At 36.1% G+C, this 25,630-nt stretch overlaps 1 protein-coding gene across 1 annotated transcript in view; it reads right to left on the bottom strand.

Moving 5' to 3' along the window:
- Nucleotides 1-25,630, bottom strand: part of COL19A1 (collagen type XIX alpha 1 chain) — a 354,677-nt gene that overhangs the window by 130,576 nt on the left and 198,471 nt on the right. The window lies entirely within an intron of this gene.

The following is a 25,630-nucleotide window of genomic DNA, read 5'->3' as shown; positions in this document are numbered from 1 at the left end:
GAGAAATATAGTACCTGAAATGAATAAATCTTAAATGTTATCAACAGGTCTTTAAAATGCTGTCTACCTTGATATTCTAGCAAAGTAATAAAAGTATCTGAAAGATGATCTAAGATTGGCATTTTATCTGATGATTTGTGGTTTTGGATGCAACAGTAAATGCATCTGTCATCTTAAATTGGTGTTTCTCAACGAGGGGTCTGAATTCTATTTTTACAGGAGTTACCTGAGGATGAGATTGGGTATCAAGTACCCACAGTACTGGGCTTCATCCTAGACTTACTGGTTTAGGCTCTCTGGGGATGGGAGTCATGAATCTGCATTTTTTTGAAACATAATTGATTATATATATTTTTAGGGTACAGAGTTGAATACCAACACCTGTGTACAATATGTGGTGATCAAATCAGGATAATCAGTATATTCATCATTACATGATGTAATAATTTTTTGTGGCCCTTCACCAATTTCTTGCTAACCTACCCTGCCACCCCACCCCAACAACCTCTGGTAACCTCAGTTCTGTTCTCTTCTTTTGAAAGTTCAACGTATTGTTGTGATTGTTGCATATTTCTTTTCTGTTCATTGTTTTAGCTCCCATTTATGAGTGAGGACATGTGGTATTTCTCTTTCTGTGCCTGGCTTATGAATCTGCATTTTAAAAACCACTACAGATAATTCTTATACTCACTTAAGTTTGAAAAGCACTGCCCAAAGCCCTATCATAGTTACATATGCTGTACAAGGCACACTGACTAGGTCTTTTCTTCCCTTTCAATAGTTAAGCTATTTTATAAGTGAACTAAATGCATACTCTTCATTATTGCAACTGAATGTTAACTCTTCCAAGTTCACAACTAGCTAAATTCCAATTGTAAGAGTCAGAAAGGTAAATTTGTGCTAATATCTCTGAGCAACTGTGTATCTATTATCATTTAAAGAGTGCTTAGTATTTAGTATAAAATTATTTATTTGAACTTTCTTTTCTTTCTAAGAGAAGGAAGTAAGCATAGGTATTGAAAGCATACATTTTGAACACAAAGCATTTCTGAGCATAGGTTTTCTAAATATGGTCACTCTATTTCATTGTTAATAACTATTTGATTACCATAGTAGTAGAATATTATTAAGCCTTATTGATACTTAAAAAGTAAAAGTATTGGGTCAATCTTTTCAATGCTTTTTTTGGGAGAACTATAAGCATAAACACAGAAAGGCCCATTTCATTCACTAATTTTCTTGCTCTGAAAGTGTTGGCAAAGTAGCTTGATCTCTGTAGGCTTTCATCTAGGCTTGGAGTGGGGCGGGGAGGAGGAAGTGTAAAAGCCAGCTGAACCAGCAGAACAAGCTTTGGGAGGTAAGCAGGCAAACACTATGCTGTGACTGGGTGAAAAATGGGTTCACTGGGTCTGAAGGCAAATTGTGGGTATACCATCAAGGACTTTGTATAAAAACATCAGCCTTTTCCATAAATATCCCTACCTAAGACCTACAGAACAGATTTTCTTATAAAATTTTATTAAAAACAAATATAATTAGTAGTGTTTTCATGTACCTTGTTAGAGATCTAAACCTTGGAGTTCTTTTGGAGGATTGTAAGATTGGAATAAATGTATTTTAATATCTGTGTACTTAATACAAGTTATACACATGTACACAATTTTACAGCCTTGCAGTTTACATTTTCTGAAAATCGATATATTGGATCTTTTAGTAAATGTATGTCGGTTAGCCTCTAAGTACTAATCAGTAACGAAAGGTTTATTTAGAAAGTGGAAGCATTGCAATTTGTTAATTCACGAGAGAACAAAGAAACTAAATCGATGGTATCTAAGTAAGTGGTTGGTTCTTTCTTCAAACATGCATTAGGTTCAGGTAAGTTAAAACCATAGGATCAACTTTAGTTTACATTCCCCTTTATTCAAAGGAGATGTGTATATTGATTTGGGCAGGAAGTGGGGAAAATGAGGCTGACTATTGATCAACATTTCTCACAGAGTTAACGTTTAAGACAAACCAAATGTCAGATATCGTAACATAACATTGGCATGTGTTAGATGAACAGTAAAACGCATTCATGATTCAGCCTGTTAAGGGCAAGCATCCAAATTCTTGCACATCAATGCCGATTTATACAATTATTTAAGACAGCCCGACCATCACCAGAGTGCACTGGATGTGTCCGCTGGAATAGTGTGGAGAGAAGGCTGGTGTTTGTTTATTTGTCTTTGGTAAGAGTGGACATGCAGGTAAAATATTTTTGAGGGTGGTTAAGTAATTGGAACATATCGCATGCAGATAACTTCAGCCAGAACATATTTTCAGTTTAAACCTGGTTTCTAGGCTTGAATTTCTAGTAACACCCTGAAGCAGATTTGAACAATTTTTAAAGATGTGCTTTACAAAGCAACATAGTCACCTTTTTCTTAGTTTTACCACCAAATATACTGTAGGAATAGGATTTATCTTAAGAAAAATCCTTGGGAATTAAGTTCCAAGTCTTAGTGACCTGTAGCGGGGACTCTGACAGGACAGAGTAGAGAGGAGGATGGGAGAGAAATGTGGATGGAAGCTCCAGAGTAGTGGATGGAGCTACTAGGGCCATGATTTCTATCAATATAATAGTCCAAGCCCACCCTGGACATCGTCTTTCTTCTCTCTAAGGAGCCCAGGAATTAACTCCCTTGTCTTATTTCCCCACCTCAAGGCCTCCAGGCTGAACCACTGAATATGGTCACACAGTCTCCTGTTCTTCCAAAAGATCATCTCTTTTCACGTAAAACCACTAGAGAAAGGCAAAAGCCTACCTAAGAGCTAACAGTAGATTTTTGGTAGGGTGAATTTTATTATTTAAGCAAGGAAAATTTGGGGAGTATTTTATTACTAATAATTATGCTGAGACAACAAGCATAAATCACAACTCTCATCCTAGGACTAAAATCAGATTTCCCAATTTTTCAGAGGAAAGCATAATCTGTGAATCTTTGCTCTTATTTTTCAGAGCTCTAGAGAACTGGATCAGGACACCTGGGGCTGGGGCTTGGAGCTGCGGCTATTGATGGCAGGGCCAGGAAGAAGCCTCCTGATGCTAATGGGAGGAATGGTTATTGCATGTTTGTTTCCACTTCTGTCTCCTGCTATTTCAGTCCTTCATTGCAAGGCTTGCTCTAGACCTACTCTGAAATGAGGCAGAAAATGGGAACTTGGATGTGGGTGGAGATGAAAATCCTGGCAGATAACTCAGATAACTGCTGAGCTGGGAGAGACTTTTCTTGTTAGGGAGGCTGTTCCCAGGTGGCCATTTGTTCAGAAGTAATTCTGATAAATTAGAGTCTGGGTGCATCTCCAAATGGATGGAGACATACTGTTCCAGCATTATTACAATTGGACTAATCCAACACTTTCCTGAAAACTGAGGTATAAAGCACAAATCATAGATTTATCCCATCAGGTTGCCCTGGAAACCTCAAAGCCTTCAACATGTCAGTTTCCTATTTGGCAACACCGTGAAGATTATTATCTGCCTGTGATCTAAGACACAGATCAGGAGGATGGGCAAAGATTATATGCAAAGCCCAGTAGTGCTCAAGCCTGACCACCACCACCATCACTTGGTTAAAACAGACTGCTGTGCTCTGTTCTCAGAGTTTCTGATTCACTAGGTCTGGGTGATATCTGAGAATCTGCATTTCTAACAAGTTCCCAGTAATGCTGACGTCGCCGGTGGTCTGGGGATCACATTTTGAGAACCACTGCTCTAAAGCTAAAGTTCTTGCTGCATATTTAAAGTTAGGCAATCCTTAGAGCCCCTTATATTTTGTAAATCTTGTAACTCAGTACAAAAGAACTCAATTGCTTTTGTGATTATGTGGAACTTTGAGAATAAAATGTTCATATTCAAGTTCAGGAGCATCTGGACTGGAATGCCTTCTTTATCTCTTATGGAACCTTTTTGTGACAAGATTTCATTGCTGTAATATGGTACCTATACTTTGCAATAGGTTTGTTGGAGTATTAAAAAAAGAGATCATTTATAAAATTCCTTCCACACACACATTAGGACGGCTATTATAAAGAAAACAGAAAATTACAAGTGCTGGTGAGGACGTGAAAAAATTGGAATGCTTTTGTGCTGTTGGTGGGATTGTAAAATGGTGCTGCCATTACAGAAAACAGTACAGTCAGCCCTCTGTATCTGCAGATTCCACAGCTAAGGATTCAGTCAACCTCAGATCGAGAATATTAAAAAGGTATATAACAACGATCAAAAATAATACAAATAAAATCCCCAATAATATAGTATAGAAACTATTTATATAGCATTTACATTGTATTAGGTATTAAAATTATCCAGAAGTTATTTAAAGTATACAGGAGGATGGGCATAGATTATATGCAAATACTATGCCATTTTATATTAGGGACATAAGCATCTGAGGATTTGGGTATCCATGGGGGTCCTGGAACCAATCTCCCACAGATACTGAGAGATGACTGTATTGAGTTCCTCAAAGAACTAAAAACACAACTACCATATGATTCACTAACTCCACTTCTGGGTACATACTCAAAAGAATTGAAAACAGGGTCAAGAAGAGTTATCTGCACACCCATGTTCATAACAGCACTATTCTCAATAGCTAAGAGATGTAACCAATCCAAATGCATTGATGGATGATGAATGGATAAACAAAAAAGGTACAAACATACAGTGGAATATTTTCCACTGAAAGAAGGAAAGGAGGAAATCTTGTCACATGCTATAATATGAAGGAACATTGAAGATATTATACTAAGTGAAATAAATCAGTCACAAAAATACAAATATTTTATGATTTCATTTATATAAGGCATCTGAAGTAGCCAAATTCATAGAGACAGAAAGTAGAATGGTGGTTACCAGGGGCTGGGGCAGGGGGAGAAAGGGATTTGTTTAATGGGTATATAGTTTCAGTTCTGCAAGATAAAAAAGTTTTGTAGATCTGTTTCACAACAATGTGAATATTCTTAACACTACTGAACAGTACCCTTAAAAAGGGTAAAAAAGTAAGTTTTATATTATGTGTTTTTTTGCAGTTTTTTTTTTTTAAACACTGTTTATCCCAATGGTCGGTACATGTAGGTAATGACAAATGTTAATTCCTTTTCTCGCTGTCCTACCACTTTCTACCCTATTTTCCGTTTTTTCATATAAAAAGTTTTGATAATGTTTCAAGGAAACCTTCTAAAACATGTAGTATGCATCCTTTTAAAAATTGTAATCAACTCTTAATGATACATATGGACTTTTAAAAAAAATCTGAAATAACAATCGAGATGCCCTTTAGAAGCAGAAATAAGGGCCGACCCTGTGGCTCACTCGAGAGAGTGAGGCGCTGGGAGCGCAGCGGTGCTCCCGCCGCAGGTTTGGATCCTATATAGGGATGGCTGGTGCGCTCAGTGGCTGGGTGCGGTGCGGACGACACCAAGCCTAGGGTTGCGATCCCCTTACCCGTCACAAAAAAAAAAAAAAAAAAAAAAGAAGCAGAAATAAAAATAATGAATAGTGGTTTATTCATCCAATGGAATGGTATATAGCAATGGAAATGAGTGGAATTGAACCACATAAAACAATATGGATGTTTTTTACACATAATGTCGATCAATTTACATAAGAAACTAAAACAGGCAAAACTAATCTATGTTGTTAGAAATTATAATGGGTTATCCATGTGGGGGGAGGGAGCAACTGAAAGGAAGCCTGAAAAGGGTTCCTGTGGGTGTAATGCTATGTTCCTTGAACTGTGTGCTGGTTACATGAATGTGTTCATTTTGTGAAAAAGCATCAAGGTGTACATACATTTTTCTAAATGTATATTGGATTTCAATAAAACTTTTAAAAAGTGAAACCAGGAGATTTTCAAAATGGAATGATTTTATTTGAATTATCTAATGGTTTCATCCATTCACATTTGCTGTGTACAAGTCTATTGAGAGTCACTATCAGCAGAAAGAAAACAAACAAACAAGGCTATTTAAATAAATGACACCTACAAATTTTCAACAGTAAAAATAACCTGTGCTTCCAGGGTGACTTGCAGTATGAGAGCATGCATATCTTAAATTAGACACTTGATTTATAAACACTTGGCCCTCCAGGAGCATTAAGAAGGGAAGAATGCAAATAATGGACTATTGGTACTTATCTGACAGATGGTTTCTGTGGTTTATTAGGACGATGATGATGAAGACAAGGTTACAGCAGTAATCGGACTTAAATTAAGGATGGTATGCAGGCCCCAAACCCACAAGATGAAACATGTGTCTAAGTAGTCTCTCTAAATTGCCAGGTCTTGCTAATACAGCTGGCTCCTCTCAAATATTTCCCTGTTTCCATGTGTGCATTTTGCATACTCTTAGGCATCAGCTCAGCATGAACAAGGTATCAAGGAAATGTCAAGGAAGAGGAGACAGGGCCTTGACTGGCACACACAACTGTGAATGAGGTGTTAATTACACAGGAAAACATTACAGACTATCTGGGAAATTTAGTTTTCTTTTTTTACATTGTGAACGGAAATAAGATTTATGACTGATGTTGTAAAGAGTTCCCACATTTTGAAATCAACGATATGTGCAAAAATGGGAATGGAATACTTATGTGAATAATGCATAATGTCCTAAGTGCATTTTACTTCTTAACAGATAATTAAAAATACATCTATGACAGCAGCAACACTAGTCTTAAAGGTCTCATTACTTCAGGGAATAGACAAGTGGCTCTTGTAAGGACATGGGGAGAGGATGTAATTCAGCCCCAACAAGTGATTTGAAATAAGGTTAGAGCTAAAGAAAGATGAATCCACACTATTGTCTTCCTCATCAAGGTTGGGAGCTTAACATTTCTAAATCATTTTCCAATTTCCCCATCTCTCTGTTCCTTTCCTTCACCCCCCGCCCCATGGACTCTACCAACAACTAATATGACTTTTCAAAAAAAAGTTAGAAGTTGTGACTTTATTATTTAACCCCTTGAGGTACAATTGAATAAATAATAACATCATTAAAACAAGATTCAGGTTTCCTTGGTGTGGGTATCCTGATCATTCACAATTTTGGTTCTTTTGCTGCTATAATTCCTGAGTTTCTTTTGTTTTCTCACAGCCAAGTCAGGTTTTTTAAATGCCCCCTTTGCTAATTACTTTTCCCTTTGGAATCTGTGTCCTCCTAGTTCTCCCCTGCTCGCCTGATTTCCGCTTGCCCTCACCTCACACTCTGTGATGACTCTGCAGGTCAAATGAAACCTTCCATTCAGATTTGTCCAGACTCCCAATTGCCTTGGCAAACCATCAGCTCTCTCAGTCCCAGTTTCTGGCTCTGCTTTCCATGCCTGTCATTGCCAATCTTTGCCAAGGCACATTGATTCATCTTGGTATCAAGGGTGGGGCAGCAGTAGGGTGCGGCTAAACCATTTCCTGAACATGCTGTGGTATATTTTAACATCTTTGTGCCATATTAAGAGGGTGGAAGCTGGAAGTTCCTTATGAAAATGTTCTTTCCTCCATATTTTGGAAGTTCACAGCTGGTACGGTCCCTGACTAGAGAAGGCGAATGCAGCCTTATACGCTGCCTTCTTGTCTGCAAATGACGCCACCGGGCTTCCACTTCTCCAAAACCAACCACTTTCATAATGCCTCAAGAATGTAGAATTTCATCTTTCACTTTTATTAAGGGAACTGTTATATTTTCAGATTTAGAGTAGATAAAATTAACATATAGAGGGACAAGTAATGCATGCAAATCACTAGTATCTTACTTAATAGAAATGAAAACAATGTAGTGAAGTTCATCAACAAACTTCAGACAGGTTGGAGGCAAGCCCAGTGAGACAAGCCAGCATTGGAACAAAGAAATTGTTAATGATATTTATATTTTGATTTCAATTAAAATACATTTACAGGATACATTTTCTGCGTTTTTGAGTTGCACGCTTTAAAAGATGTATCCAAATGGGGTAGAATTTTAAAACTGCATTTTCAGTGTGAAGGATTGAATTGACTAGCACCACATAAATTCATAGAAATACATTTTGCAGTTATTCAATAACTGCCTGACAAGGAGAATTCCAGGGGATCCATAAGATGAAATGTAAAGGTCACGCAATTTTGAAATGGAAAATTTTTCATTGCATAATTCTCAATTAATTGAGATAAACTTAAGGGATTAAATTGCATTTGGATATTTAAATGCTGACTTCAGAAATAAACCCTATCAAAAATATTTGAGTAAAAAAAAAAAAAAAATATTTGAGTAAGTTTTATTCAGCAAAAATTTACTATCCATGTTTTACATATTGTGCTAAGAAAAAATATATGAAGATGACTAAGGCCTGGATCTTGCCTTCAAGGTGGAAGAGGAGGGACAATTATTCACAGCAGACATTTGGATAGACTTGTTCATTTTGGTAAGCTCAGGAGTTCCATGGAGGGAAAGTGAGAATAGAGTTCCTTCTCTAATGTGCTACCTTTTGGTAACTATCTTCAGCCTTCTCTTTGAGGCTGGTGAGTTACGGGGATGGAAGGAAAATATCAGCAGAAAAATTGTACATCCTCAGCAGCAAGATGAAACACTATACCCTGAAAAGTACCCTCAAACAGGATTAATCTTCCTGGATTGCCTCTATACGAACATGTCTTAGATGTGTGTGTCTTTTTGGGTTCTCTTCTCTTCTGATACTTATCATCAACCTTTAGATCAAGCATGTTCAGAAGGCATTTCCCAACCCACCACTTCTTTTTCTTGAACATTGATTTCAATATTGGAAAAATGAATTAACGACACCTTCAAAAACCAAACACTTGGGGACATATCATTGTACAAATACTGGATATATTTTTCTTTATTTAAATACTGCTTTTCATTTCCTTAAATCTTATATCCAACATCATTTGAACCTATAATTGGGTAAAAGTAGTTTGGAGTCTGTCCTTACCAATTTACCTCCCCTCATCTCCCGTCAGTTCCAGCATTTCCCAGAGTAAGGTTAAGATTTCCAGGGAAAGCTGGTGACCCAATTGGTCCTGTGAGTCCCGATTGTGGATCACTTGCCAGATTCTTTTTGTGTAGTTCTTTGACCTTTTACTCTGTTCTCCTCTAGGAGAGTCTCCTATAGGCAGAAACCCAAACACATCTTGTTTCCAGCATCCTTGCTACTTCCATCCATCCATCCGTCCATCCATCCCTACATACATAAAACTTAAACAACCAACTCAGCTTTCTCAACTTCATAAAATTTTCATTATAACTTTTTGACTCTTCATTTGTTCACCTGCCACCTCTTCACTGTGTCTTAGTAGGACATTTTCTCCACATTCAGCTGGCATGTGCCAAGAATCATTCAGTCATTAATTCAAGAAACGTTTATGGGGTCCCTACTGTGGATTAGATGTTTTTCTATGCTCTGAAAATACCTTGAATCCTGTCCCATGGAGCATAATCCAATGGGAACAGTAACAGTAACAGATGACAGAAGGCTTTTACTATATGCCAGACACCATTCAAAGCAATTTATGAATATTTATTCATTTAATCCTCAAAATATCTGTGAGGTATTTCCATTTTACAGATGAGGCAAATGAGTGACAAAGTAACTTGCCCAAGGTCATGGGGCTACTAAATAGCAGAGTTAGGACTTGAATCCAGGAAACTTGACTCTACCATCTCTGACCATTAGCACTATGCTATACTTATTGCATATCTAATAACTAAACCAATGAAAATATGAATTTTGGATAGTAATAAGAATTATAAAAAAAGAAAGCAGGGTAAAGAAAACAGGGTTATACAGAAGGGTGTGCTGTTTTAGAGAAAAATTAGGTAAGCCTAAGCAGACACCTGAACCAAGTGAGTCCATGGGCCATGCAAGGTCTGAGAAAGGGCATCTAGTGGAGGGAATAGCAAGAACAAAACCCTGAGTAGGGCTCGTTCAAGGTACAGCAAGATACACAGACAGCTAGAGAAGAGTAAGTGAGGGTTGGGAGGTAGGCAGGTCAGATGGCACTGGGCTTTGTAAACTATGGTGAGGGTTTTGTTATTTTGTTTGTGATAGGAAGCCATGGGATTTTTGTCTTAAAAAGATCATATAATATAGGATGACATAAGCCCCAGCCTAGGGAAATAACAGCCTAGAAGGTGAAACTGACTTAGATTAATTATAACAACACTTCCTTACATTTGTGAATAATTGGGAATTGATTTTATGTCTGACATTTCCATTTACATGTGCAAAATATTTTTTACTTACATTAACATTTTATGTTACTGAATATAATATCTATTATTCTCTGATATTTACCCAGTTCATTGTTTTTGACTGGAAGGAAAGATAAGGATGTGAGATCTATTTTATCCTTTGCTATGAAGCATGTTTTTAAAATAGAGAAAGCTGCATTGTGTAAGTAATCCTATAAGACTTATACAAAGATATTAATAATTTAATGAACTTGTACTCAAGGGGGAAAAATGCTCTTGAAACATGTCAGGATGAATTTCAAGGGAAAGACCTAATTAGCAGTGTCTGAAGCATGTGTCATCACATTTAGAAAACAAGAACTAGTCCCTGTGGACAGAATGGTAAGTTGGATTTTGAAGCATTAACTACTTCAGTTAATATGTATGATTAATGAGCAATATGTCAGTTGGCTGGCCTAACTCAAGTGAAAAATAATGCAGGGGAAAAAAAGGGATGTTTAAACACACAGAAATATGCAAATGTAGTTTATATTTATAATTCTACTTATATTATAATCAACTAATAACTTAGAGTCCTTATGGGAAATAATGCCATAGTTGGACATCTTTTAAGATATAGGATCAAAGCTACAAAGACGCCCTAAAATAGTAGATAACTAAAGGTCTCAATGACCTTGTAAATGATAACTCTCAGAGGTTAATGAAAGAAAAAAGCCCTCAATCTCGATTTGGCTGACAAACCAGCAACTGGAAAAGAAAATATAGTTTTAAGTAAAGTAATGCCATTATTTTTTTCCTTATCTATGACAGAGTATTTCTACTGGATGATTATTTGGAGAAAGTCATATTGAAAAAACATGATTTAAATTCATTCAAAGGAGAGAACACATGTAGGCAAAATCTATTTGATATCAAGATCTCCAGAGGAAAAGGGAAAAATCCAATTACTTGTGTATGGTATTCTAAATATAAAATTTTGTGGTACTATTTATGGGTTCATTTGGATATTTGAGCTCCTGAAGACAGAAACTTATTTTAAATCTTTCAGAATCATCAATAACTAAAATTATAAGAGGTAATTTTGGAAACAATTAAAATTACAGATTTGTTTTCTACTTTAATGAGAAATCAACTGCTGATGAATAACATAAATGAGTGAGAAAGTAAAGTAATCATAATTTTCTATCAGTGATAAGCATTTGTGCCTTATTAAATGCTTACTAAATGCTGGATGTTGGAGATTAAAGAACAAAGTAGACACAGGTCCTGTGCTTAAGGGGCTTACAGTCTGGTATTACAATATTTCTCTTCCCTCTTTACAGGTTTTGTTCCACACAAAAATTAAGACTGTTTAAAGAGATCCATGAAAAGAAAATAGTAGTTTACCATTATTTTCAGGAGCTGTAAATGTCATTAAAGTTGGACATAAGTAACTTTGGATGATTAGAGTAGCAATATTCCTATTTTGGCATACTTCAAATATGTGTTGTACTTCTCGCCCATGGCCATGTTTTATATTTTGGAAATATATTTATATTTTATATTAATATTAAGTTGAGGTGAATACAGATTCTAGCTCCTGTATTTATGACAGAAATAACTGCTCATTGGCTTCACAATGAAAAATAGGATGGAAAAGAATGTGTACTGTATCGAGAAGCTAGAAACCTAGCCACCAGTACTTCCTTTTTATGTATTAACTAAGAAAACCTGACCAAGTCATCTAATTCTCAGCTTCAACTGTTTCTACTCTAGGAGAAAAAAAGAAATAAAAACATGCCTGCCTAAAGACAGAAGGCTGAAATTTATGAATAACTGAGAGATATTTACTTCAAGAGAAATACCTAAGTTTGAAAGGAGACTTCTGTAATCTTTTCCCCAAGATTAGACTGCCCGGTGAGGGCAGGAATGGTGCCTGCGGTGGCGTGGGCTCTCTGTGAATGCCCACCCTTTCTTCCGTACAGAAGGTTCCAAGCTTTCCCAAAGGAGTTAAACTGCAGGGGGACATGGAGAAGGTGGTTGAACACATTCAGATGTAGAGCTAGCAAATGAATTATATTCTTGGCTAATACCTAAGAAAAATATACCTCGAATGTTCAACCTGAAATTCAGTATTATTGAAGCCAAATTACTGCCTAAAATAAAGCCTTACATAGACTATGCTATCCGACACTAGTACGTCAACATGGATAATTTATAGGTAAGATATGTCACAGAAACGTTTTTCTAATAGTGGTAACATGCAAACATCAGCTATCTTACTCTCTTCCCCCTCTTAGCAATGGTAAGGACTGGCAGGATGTGGCCAGGTTAGAACTGAAGTTTTCAGACTTGAATAGCATTTTACCTAAGGAGGCAGTATCCATAGGTTTGTCCTTAGTCAAGAAATAAAATGAAAACTCTTGATTTTATAAAGGATAAACTAGGCCCTTACTCAGAGTAATAGCTGAACTCCTTACAATGACCTGCAAGGCTGTACTTGACATGGCTCCATGGACTGTCTTGCTTTTTCTCACCTTCTCTCCTCACACCACTCCAGCCACACTGGCCTGCTGAAGTTCCTTGAAATTTCTACCTCATACTTTGCATTTGCTGCTTCCTCTGCCTAGAAAGAGCCTCCTCCAGACACCCACAGGACCTGCTCCTCATCTCTTTTAGACCTTTGCTCAAAGGTCATCCTTGCAATGAGGCTTTCTTTGACTTCCTCATAACATTCCCTATTCTCTTTCCCTGCTTTCTTAATCTTAATTACATGTACCACCATTGACCACACTCATGCTTATTTATTTTGTTACTGTCTGTCTCTATAATAGAATGTGAGCTCCACAAGGGCAGAGATTTTAGAGATTTTTGTCTATTGCAGGGGTTGGCAAACTTTTTCTGTAAAGGGTAAAATAGTAAATATTTTAGGCTTTGTGAGACATATAGTCTTTTTCACAACTACTCAACTCGCTGTTGTAGAACAGCCATAGACAATATATAAGCAAATGGGTGTGGATGTATTCCAACAAAACTTTATTTAAAAAAACAGGTGATGGGCCAGATTTGGCCTAGGGCTACGGTTTGCTGACTCCCAGTCTATTGTGTTCATTGCTCTATCCTCAATGCCTACCACAGTGCCTGGCAAACAATAGGTGCTCAGTAAATACATGTTCTTGTTTTTAGACTAAGCTAACAATGAAAATGGAATTAAATGTAACTTTTGGAAAAGATATACAAATGAGGAGCTATAGTAATGAGAACAATGTGATCACATTAATTACTACACTTTGAGATGAGCATCAACATCAAAACCGTGAGACTAATTTTGACTTAAAAGTTCTTTAGGATCTGGTTTTTTTTTGTTGTTGTTGTTAATGTTGTAGCAGAGGACACAAGATGAAACCTTTGTAAATAGTTTGAAATTATTTTGTTGATATTTTTTAAAAATGCAGACTTTAAGAGTAAGATAATAAATGATTATTTTCCAATAGTATAGATTTAACAATTGTTAATATTTTGCAATATTTTATTCAAGAATTAAAAAAAAGTTACAGAATAAATGGAAATCCTTTTTGACCATCTCTAGTACTGTTTCCCTCACCACTCTCTAGAGGTAACTACTTTCATGAGTTGATGTTATCTTTCCGACCCATGTACTCTTAAAAAATACGTGTGTATATACATCATTTTTAATTGTACTAAATATACTGTTTTTAAGATCTACCTTTGGGGGGTGTGTGTGTGTGTGTGTAGCTCATTATTTTTAACTGCTGTTAATGCTGAATTCTATTGTGAGTAGATAACATTTCCAAATGAAAATATTTTTCAGTGTAGCAAAATACAGAAATACAAAAAGCATAAGGTTGTTTATTATGTTATAGGACAAAGTCTCAATTATTTTTTGAGGTTGTCCATATTGGGTCTAGTGTTGCCATGTCTTTCACCCAAGTAAAGAACTAAAAATCCAAGGAATCCAGCAATTTAGCATCATATTTTTCTCTGCTAGAAAAACTGCATCCTGTAAAATATTAATTAAATTGTTAACATATGCTAAGTGCTACAAATCATAACTCACTTCCAATATTTCAATTTATCCAGCTGAATTTTAAAACACAAAATTAGGAATTGTATGAGACTTTTCTCTAGCAGGTCAGTAATGGTAAATATTTTTAAATGGAGTTTAAAGTGTAAACTGAGCAAGCAGAAATTAAATTTGGGTCTACTGATCCAAAGTATCAGTTTCTTAAAGCTTTAAAATAGAGTACTTGTTTTCAAAAGGCTAGATATATGGTGACCTTAAAAAAGCTCTGTGACATATTTTACAGCATCAAGGAATGAAAGGGAAAAAAATGAATCCTCATGAAACATTTGTAGTACATAAAACATTTCAAAAAGTACTATATCAACCTATGTTATAAATAGTTTAGTTCTGAAGTGCTGCTGGTTTTACAAGCATCTATATGGTGACAAAGAGAAGAAACTCTCAAGACTGTTCTAGAATACTATTAGAAGTACAGGTACTTTTTGGGAACCAATTATAGTAAAATTGTTTATCTACCACTTTATTAAATGGAAAAGTCCAGCGAATGGCACATCAAGTTTCCATAGGATGGTGCTAACTGACTTTAAGAACCCAGGAGATAGGGCCACCAGTTAGCAGATATGCTGCTTTTAGCAAATGAGAAAAGAGCACCTTTCTTCATTAGCTGAGGTCCTACACTGGTGGCTGAAGCCTTACACTGAGGCACACAGTTGGTTAGTGGGACACAGGCCGGATTTCACGCCCATGAGCAAACATCCATTGATTAATCATACTTCTTCAGAGTACAGCCTGGGCAACTGTGCTAGGTAACAAACAAGAAAAATCTCTGGGATTCTAAAAGAGAGTCTAATTTTTTTCCATGGTTTTAGTGCTAGAGGATTTTATTGTGCTCAAATACTTAGAAATTAAAATTGTAAGTCTGATACAATAATTATGAGTTATTGAATACCTACTACGTGATAGGCCCTGGATTGGCTACTTTATACATGTAGTTTTTTTACTCATCATTTTGGGCTAGGTATCACTAGTATTATTTTGACTGATCGAGTTTGGATATTATTGTCCCCCCAAAACGCATGTGGAAATCTGATCCCCAATGTGACAGTGTTCAGAACTATTTGAGTAATGGGGGCGGATCCCTGATGAATGGATTAATGTTCTCCCCAGGGGGTGGGAGTAGTGAGTGAGTTCTCCCTCTGTTAGTTCCTCCAAGAGCTGGTTGATTAAACGACCTTTTCGCCCCTCCCCCTTGCTTCGTCTCACCATGTGATCTGCTTGTACAGGCGGCTGCCTTCCGCTTTCCACCAGGAGTGGAAGAAGCCTGAGGCCCTCGCCAGATGCAGCTGTCCCGAAATCGTGAGCCAAATAAACCTCTGTTCATTATAAATTACCCAGGTTCAGGTATTCCATTATAGCAACACAAAAACGGATTGCTACATTGGATGAATAACTGATGAACTGAGGCTCAGAGAGGGTAGGTAATGTTTTCTGGGGCACAGAGCCAGGTCTCACACGAGTCTGCATGACTCCAGAACCTGTGCCCTTCGAGGCTTTGTGTTGGTGAAGTGATACAGAGGGTAACATTTTATTAATACAAAATTCAAGGAACCAGATCTTCCTACAAGGCACAAACTAATCAAACAATGAATGTCCCTCCTTTCATCGGCATGGTTTGTGGGCTGCTCTAGCTCCACCAGGGCTACTCTACAGCAGGGGGAGCATCTCTAGCTCCCATCTAGCATTGATGTGCACAAGCCGTAGGTCAGGAAAGAGAGGAAAGTCAAAGAGGCTCACAGGAGAATGAACCAAGGCAGCCTCCAGGCAGAGAGGGGGCTGGGCAGAGGCAAACGGGCAGAGAAACTTCTGCACCAGTATCGAGTATGGCATCTGATGACTCCCATTTCCCTTTAAGTTGGTTTAACTATTTTACATATTCTGTTGCATTGTTACTTTCTTTAAAACAATCCGATGGTGAGCCACTAAGGTGATTTCTGACCTATTAATGGATCATGACACACAGTTTTAAAAACATGGCTATTGTGGTAGCAGAATTTGGTGATAGACGTGGGTTAGAACATGACTCTATAAGGTTCTTGCTCTGTGACCTATGAACAAGTCACTTTAACTTCTTTAAGCCTCACTCTCCTCATACGAAAAGTGGAGAGCATAATCTGTAACACAGAAGGATGTTGTGAGTAACCAGGAAAACACAGAATTACAATACACGTTATTTTTATTGCTGTAATACTGCATACATTATTGTTATTGCTATAATACAGCACCCACAACTGATGAAGTGGCCCAAAATTATGCAGTTTTGTGACCAAGTCAGCATTGGTACCTGCCAAAATTAGGTATTTTCATCTTACTTAAAAAAATCTAGTCAGCATGTGCCTTAACTGGCCCTGAAATTAATTATCTTCACAAGCCCTCACCTGGATACCTTAAACTATATCTTCTTGTTTGCCAGCCTACATAGTAAATCTATCACATAAGTGCCCTTTTTGCTGAGCACTAGAGTGTTTCAGTTCTGAATAGCCACACAATGAATCATCTATTTAAAATCTTTGTGAAAAATAGATCCTCAGATCCTAAAAAGGTAAATCAGACTATTTTCACACTATACCCATTAACTTGCACTTCATCTTTTTCTTCCCAGGGGAAAAAAATTGAGAGTGAAGGAGGAAACTGCTCTTTCCTCTTAGAATACTGTTTTCAGAGATTCCATTTACAAAATCACATTTAGCCCCACTCTTGCCCTGCATGTAGACTCTGGGAAAACTCTTCTAGGTAGCCAGGAATAAAGCAGAACAGACAAGTGAAATGTGATCCTTACTTTATATAGAATGTGGCTGCCTGTGTTTTAAGTCCTGGGAGCGTATATCACATGCTGAGAACTCACTGCATATTTTACTGGTTAATGCTTAGAGCTGATCTGGCTAAGTGCATATTTCTTTTAATTATTACAATGTTAAACTATTTTAAAAGCTTAGCTAGTAAAATTTCAGTGAAAGGAATTCCTTCTGCTAGTTTTTGTTGTTACAATTTTAGCCTATAATCAACGCCACTCACTATAGCAGTGCTTCTCTAACTTTATGGTGAAGGACTAGTTTTCCAGTCTTTGCAAACCAGTATTTTATAAAATATAATAAAACAGAACCAAGAAAAAAATGAAAGAAAAACATATGACATGTAAGTCCCAATGTTTAATATTGAATTCAACAGATATAAAATTATCCTTAATAAATATAAACAAACCTAACAGAGGGAAAAAGGAAAAAATTACAAAAACTGTACACTTTGTTAAAGTGTGCATATAGAGTAATAAAGATTCTGTATTACTCTTGTAACTTTTTGTTATTTTGCAGTTAAAATGAAACAAAAATTATGACTGAAATAGTTATTCCCTGTATTAAGTGACTATGTTCTCTTTGAACAAATGAACAGTATTATATTAGTATGTATATTTTTAAAAGTAAAAAATGAACTTGCTTCTTGCTTGTTAACATATCTAACTTAAGTTGAATTGACAACAACATTTCTTGCAGGGGATAACTTTTATCTAAAGTTCTTTATTGTTTTTGTTTTAATGATATTCAGTGTAGAAATCAGTTTAACAGGTATTTTGAAGGGAATGAGAGAAGAGATTTCAAACTGCTTTCAGCAAGCTCAGAAGAATATTCTTTATAACTTTTATTTTAAAAATGGAGCAAGTAATGCTATATTTTCAAAATTTATCTTCAGTCCTTCATCAGTAGTCAGTTCCAGCAATCCACCCTATACATTTTAATTAAATTTAAATTATCTCCCAATGAAATCAATAAATTTGGCTTCCTGGAATTCCTATATATGGATTTTCTTTTGGTGGAAAATAAAATTCAAAATGTTCTATCACATTTTTAAAATATTTGGTGATAATTTTTTGCTGATGTGGAATATCAAAAGCGTCACTTATTTCTTTGATAATTGTTGAAAAACTATGGTAATATACTGTGACACTCCTTAGAAATTTGTTTTTGGCCTTTGATTTTTTTCTGCCCTTGAAAAACACATTACATTCTTTTTTTGCATGGAAGTACTGATATTATTAAAAATAGTGAAGATATCATACAAATAAGCAAATCTGCCAAACTGTTCAAATTTCATTTTTTAAAAGGTGAGAATTAATTGGTTTCTTAACCTGCAGAAGCAATGAGTTCATTATGCAATTCTAATATTCTTGACAAAATTTTTCTACTTTATAACCATCATACCTCAGCATACAATAATAATTGTTCTGTTCTCCAACATATCTTAAAATAAAAAGATCTCAAATTTAATATATTTGTCAAATTCAGAATTTTTACCATGTCACTAAGCCTTTTGTTTCAGCTGAAATTTCTTTGGTAGTAAGGCTTTCTTGATAAAAAAGCAGTGTTTTGCTTTACATTCTGGTGCAAACTCTTTAATCTGGGTAACTGCTCCAAAATGTTTTCCTATCATTGCAGCTGAACCATCAAACATATTTCTGTACAAAAATGAACTTCAAACCATATTTGTTGACAGTGTAATCCCTCATAGTTTTCTACAGTTCAGAGCTTGCTATATTTCTTTGCAAAGAGGCTGATGGAAAAATTTTTTTAATATCACCATCATCTACAATCGCACTTATACCAAGGAATTACCACATGAACATTACCTGCACATTAGTCAAGATGCAGTAAATACATTTTTGCTAGCTTTATCTGTTCTTCAGCTTGGTATTAACTGGTTTTTGAATATGTCAAACAATGGAATCTTTGCTACATATTCACTCAGTACTTCCAAGCACACGTCTTTGATGTCATCTTTCACTAATGCCTCAGCAACTGCATGTTTATTTTTTAGTCTCAGCAATCTAAAGCATTACTTTATAAAACCTCTTCAAAGCACTAATGTTTAAATATGAAATATTGAACATTTGCTTCAATTGGCTTTTTAAATCAATGTTCATTCTTTCAAAAATTCTTTTGGTTTTGAACTTATTTATGTTTTGTGTGTAAATGTTGCTTCTCTTTTTATGGTTTCATTGGTTCATTAGCAAGTATATCACTGCAAATAACGTGCTGTGATTTAATGCTTTACTACCAATTAACTGAACTCAGTACATGAGTGATCATATTTCCTAGTAAAACTAGTATCGACTCTTTTGGTCTTCATTTCTTTGAACTCACTATCAAGGCTATCATTTAGTTACTGTAATGATATGTCAAAAAAATTTAGTGCAACTCGTTCTGCCATTAGGGTTAAAAATAAGTTCTACTTCTCTAACTTGACTGAAAATTAAAACAATTAAAAATAATAATTTATAAATATAAATAATTACATTTTCTCCGATTTTCACAAATTACAGTTTACAATCTCAGCTTAAAATGTCACATGTGATGTCATCTTACTGTCCATGACTCAGAGGCAACTAGAGCAGTTGCGACTCTCCATGTGAGTTCAACAACACACAGGCTCACCTGCGGCCTGTTCTACTGGGCGAGTCCGATAATCACATGCTTAGATTACACAGCAGTGTCAAATTGTTATAAAAGTTTCTAAACACATATTTTCAGTTTCTGTACTTATCACAGTCCGGTAACAGTGTGTTCAAGCATTGGACAATGCTGCAACACTGCACTGATGATTTATTAACTCCTATATCTTTTCCAGGGACAATTCTCTCAATTCTTCTACTTCTTTTCGAATCCTTTTATTTAGGTGGACAATAGCCTATGCTTTAAAAGAAACCAAACACGAGGTTAGTTATGAGGAAAATGCAGATAAGGAAGCATCTACATTCCCTTGTCCTTGTCTCCTTTTCCTCTTTCTTTATCACATAGTTTCTTACAGGGATTTTGTAGGCACAGCATCCAGGACAGTCTTGTGTCATTGATTGACTCTTCCCCACCTAATCGATCATCAGTCTTAGTGGTGATTTAGCTCATTCCAATGTCTCCAGAAAGAGATGATGCCAACATTTTTGTAATCGAATGAAATTGAGGTTAATTAAATAAAAGAATTCCAAGGGCCAGACTATTTTCCAACACTGTCCTAATTTGATTTTTCAAGGGAAGTCTACAATACTTTCAAAATATGGGCATGAATGTAATAAGATATGATAAAGTTTTGTATATTTGCTCATCTTTCTAATTGGGTTGATGCTAAAAAATGTGTCTAATTGTTGGAAATGATGTGGCAGAAAAAGAAAGCAAATAAACTTTTGTTTTTAAGATATCCCATTATAGGTAATTAGACTTGAAATTGAATAGCAAGAAATAAAGAAGGAGTATGGAGGTGGAGCATGAGGGAGATAATTAGCAACGTTGTAAGTCTTAAGAATAAAAGAATAAAAATTAAAGCTCCATCATACTAAGTGCTGTGGGGAATTCACCTATTTCATTTTTTGCTTCAGTTTTTCTTATGCTAGAAATTATCTAATAAAAATATATTAGACAGACTCAAGTCACAAAATTTTGACAGAATGAAAAAGAAAGGGAATAGAGCACCATTTCCAATATTAAATTAGAACTATTACTTCTTTTGAATTAGAAATTTTTATGCCTTACCTGTTTTACTTTGAAAAGGTTTTTATCTCTATGGCAACAACTGCAAAGAAATATACCGGATTCATTTCCATCAGCTTCCAATGAAAAAGATTTTTAAGCCCACAGTAAGTTAGCAGTATAGTATACAAAAGTTTATAACTGTAACCACAAGGATTTATTGATAAAAAGACACTGGCAGGACTACTTATATGGTGAACCCGTCCCTTGACATTTCCTAGCTTGGGAATGATACTTAATTAGCATGCTTCAGAAATTTTTTATCATTTGAGAAAAAAATAAATGACAGTTTACAGAATGTGTGCAGAGATATAAAAAGTAAAAATGGCCAAGAGCAATAAAGAACAATTTAATTTTGACAATATTTTACCCTGACATCATTTACATTATACCAATAAAACAAAGTTTTCCAAGAAGTTAGAATTGTATTCTAGAAAAATGGATTTATAGGACAAAAGTAAATGAATTCATACAAATGGCTGATAACAGAAACGCTGTTCTATGCTACCACTGGTAATTTACAAAGGAAAGGAGCTCATAGATAGAAAGGATAGAATAAAATGCCTACATTTTCACGAGCTGTTTGAAGAATTTAGCAAAGCTCTGAAATTGCAATAACAAACCTTTTCTTCTCCCAATGGCCCCCGCCCCTTCTTTTACCTGACTGAGTTGGGCTTGCTGTTCATGAAGAAATTAAGTAGTGGTTATAAATTTATTGGCCTGAAAACAATGAACCATTTGAGATCAATGCCTCTTAGAACTAGCTAAAATTTTATTAAATCACATCTGCACTGAAAAGTTCTTTCTGTATGAGAAGAATATGCACATGCAATATGCCTGTATTACTATGTGCCCATGGAGTGAGTGCCCATTCTCCGCCTTCCCTTCTCCTGCATCCTCAAGGTAGAGGTGCTGGCCCGTGTTTACACTTGCGCCTTCTCCTTCAATCTCCTCTGGTACTTCTGGAATATCTAGTATTGTTTCCTATTCCTTGCACTGTTAGTTTCTCCTTATTCATTGACTTCCTTGCTTCATTTTGTAAATGTACTTAAGTACGGGAAAAAAAAATCTTTTCCTTGACCTCCTCAAATGTGGTCTTTTGCCTCTCTCCTTAGACCTCAGCTTCTGAAATAATAGTCCATAGTCCCTGGACATTTTCAATACCTGCTACATCCCTGAGACCTGTGAAATTCCATATCCACCTCTGCACAGCACATCCACTCCTAGAAATCAGCCTTTTTCAAGATCACCAATGGATTTTACTCAGACCCCATTCTCCCTGATGTCTCTGAAGCATTTCCAATCAGTTGGCCATTCCCTCCCTTTTAAAACTTTATTCTCTTACTTCTTTATACTTTTACCTTTTTTGTTCACCTCCCCACCCACTCCTATGTGTAGGTTTACCTGAATCTCAAGGTTCTGCCCTCAGTTCTTTCCTTTCTCCAGTTTCTCCCTTGGCCATTTCACCCACGCTGGTCCGATGGCTTTAAATATCACTCATAAACTGTTAACTTACTAATAGTTAACTCTGTCCTTTCTCTTATGATCTCAACCCAAGTTTTAAGGGGATCATGCAGTTCCAATTGCAGGTCCCTTTTGCAGATGTAATGCTGCAGGTTTCAAACTGACTCATCTTCTCCAGATGTTTTCCTCCAGTGTTTTTGATGTTGGGTAAAGGCACTATCATCATCTCAGATTTGATACATCCGTAATCACTTTTGATACCTAAGCTTATTGCTTTGTCTTTCTGCTCATTCTCTCTCCTCAATGTCTATCCCATCTGGGCATTTTCCTTATTTTTATAAGCTTGTCCTGAGTTTAGCTGTTTATTACTTATTGATTAAGCTAAAGGAATAGTTTCTACCATCTGCTCCAATATAAAAACGTTCTTTCTGTCTTTGTCTCTGTCTCTGTCTCCCTCTCTCTTGTGATTAGGTTAATATTATCAAAGTTTCTATCATGCCTTCACTTGTGCTCAAAAGCCATTGAAGACTCTACATTGGTAAGGTTAAGGATTGTGTTTATTCCACCTCTGGTGCAGATGCTGTTGGTGCCAGGCTTGGTTGGTGCCCAGCCGCCACAGGTTTTGGCTGCCACTGGCTTTCACCTGCACCCTTCTCTGGAGGATTTCCCTAGGCTACAGGAGCTGCCTTGTCTGGAAGCATCTGAGATGTTACTGTCCATCTCCCCACTCAGTGTGGTTGGTGGGTATCAAAGACTAGCCCTTTGCCTCCAGGTAAGACAAAATCTGTGGTCCTTCAGAGTGACTTGTGGGATCAGGCTGAGACTAGATTTCTCCTGAAGCCACATTTTTGGCTGCATTCTTCTATTCCTTTTTATACTTCCATCACTCTCTTATGGGTTTCTTTTGTAAATTACATGTATAGAATCCCATTTTAGGTTCTGCTTTTCAGAAAACCTACCTGAGCCAAATTCCATGTTACCTCACACAAAACAGGCACTTAAATGTTACATGTGTAAATGAGAAAGTTCTCAGATCTCTCAGAGGCAAGGTTTTTGTTCAAGCATAGTTGCTTCCTCAATATAGGTGCTTTTGCATATTTTCTTCTTTTTCTTAGTCTCTACCCATTAGCTCTTGTCTTTTCCTCTCAGTGTAGACATTTTGATTTGATTGAATTTATAAGAACCTCAAATTATTTTGAAGATAAACTACAGACATAATTTAATAAATGTACAAAGTTATGGAAATGTTTCTGCAAAATATCTGGAACAGATACACAGGGCGAGTGGAGAGCGTGAAGAGATGGCCTTTATTATGGCAGAAAAAGTGTAGAAATTTTCTTTAATGGTGTCTTGCTCTTTTCATTATATTTTCTAAGGTTAATTTTCTTGAGGTGGCATTATTGTTGAATAAAATACACTATTATCATTTAATGCATATAAATTATATGTATTTACATTATTGAACTTTAAGTGCATTCATAGCATTAAGTATATTTTAAGGCATTCTTCAGTCATTCTTTTTCATGGTCCCATAGACATATTGTTAACATCTCCTATATAAGCAGTACAAATAGCAATCTGTGCTAGTGTTCAAATTGTGTATTGTTTAGTTATTTTATTTTATTTTTTATTATTTATTTATTTATTTATCTTTGACTGGTAAGGGGATCTCAACCCTTGGCACGGTGTGGTCTGCACCACGCTCAGTCAGTGAGCTCACCAGCCATCCCTATATAGGATCCGAACCTGTGGCCTTGGTGCTACCAGCACTGCACTCTCCCGAGTGAGCCACGGGGCCTGCCCTTGTTTAGTTATTTTAGAACCACAAATGACAAATAATCCAAAATAGTGGTCCAAGCATATGTTGTATACTATCGTGAATTTAAAAAGCCCAATGAATAACACATGCACACACACCTATACATATACATATATGGTTGTGCTGAATATATTAAAAATGTCAAATGAATATCAAATGTATCTATAACTATTCATAAAAAAAATCTAAGTAAATGTTTACCGGTTTTTAAGGAAAATGAGGAAAAGTAGGTTCTAAGCTATGCCTGCAGAATTCAAGAACTATTCTGAATACTATTACACCAAGAAATTTAGAAATAAGAGTACTATATAGTCTATTTCTATCCCATAAAAGGGAAATTTTCAACTTAGAATAGTTGCATGACATTTATTTCATGAAAGCTTCTCTCTCCTGAGAATTAAAATATAATATATTGAAAAAACTGAAGTCCTATAAAATTAAACTTGCTTTGAGAATTCTGTGCTATTACCTAAGATAACTCAAAATACTATGGAGTTTTACAAAGTTGAGGTCTTGATTATTTATTGGAAACATAATTTGCTGGCTTTCAAAGTCATGAGGCCATAAAAATGTTTCATGTTCCAAATGTTTTGCATTCCTGAAAACTTACATGTTTATATTTCCCAAATTGATTAATAACTTGAGATTAATTCTTGGTTTTAGCAGCCACCCATGCATATATTCACTGCATCCCAAATGGATAAATAACTTTCTACTTGACATTTCCAATGGTAAATGTACCAAATAGCTACTAACGTGTTCAGTGTGATGTTCTGAATAAAGATACTGATGCAGTAACATTAGCATATTGCTACTTTGGCAGAAAGTGCCTTCTCTTCTTCCATCCTCTGCAAGTGCTTCTGTGGCTAAGTAGGTAATATTTTTAAGACTCTTTCACAGAACACCTGTCATCAGAGTGCATTGAAAGTGCTTCTGGCTTAATCCCATAATATACCTGAGGGCTAAATTGTGATAAAACAGATAAATTTAGATTAGAATCTTGAGTGAGTTGCACAAAATCACAAACTAATCCAATCCCACAGCTGGAAAAGAAACAGTTCTGACTCCCACCCCAGTCACCCACTGACTGGGCCATGCCATTTCCCAACTGCTGGTGCAGGATAAGCAGGGCATGGGGATAGGATGTGCACTCTTTGCAATGTGTGGAGACCACAAAAGGATCAATTGTACCTATCCACACTTGACCCTTTTAACATGTGGCCTTAATTAGAAAAATAAACTGGCTTTGTAAGTCAGTGCTTTGGTTAAATTCTCAATATTCTCCATTGTAAAGACATGCAAATCTGAGTTTTGGTGTGGAACCACCAAGTAGACAATAGGTGTTTCTTATTATATGGAATAGTTAAAGACAATATATAGCCCTGCAGACTTGGAGAATTGCTGAATTTTTCCGGGCCTGAGTATTTTTATTTGGTGGACTAAAATGCCATTACAGGTCTTTTCAGCTCTAAAATGTGACAATTTGATATTCCTGGAGTGGTTTAAACCCCAGTGCCCCAGGTC

The sequence above is a fragment of the Cynocephalus volans genome, chromosome 5, assembly GCF_027409185.1.
Source record: "Cynocephalus volans isolate mCynVol1 chromosome 5, mCynVol1.pri, whole genome shotgun sequence".
In the NCBI taxonomy this organism is placed as follows: domain Eukaryota; kingdom Metazoa; phylum Chordata; class Mammalia; order Dermoptera; family Cynocephalidae; genus Cynocephalus; species Cynocephalus volans.
Note: the sequence above shows the minus strand (reverse complement) of the source record. Positions and strands in the feature narration are given on the sequence as shown.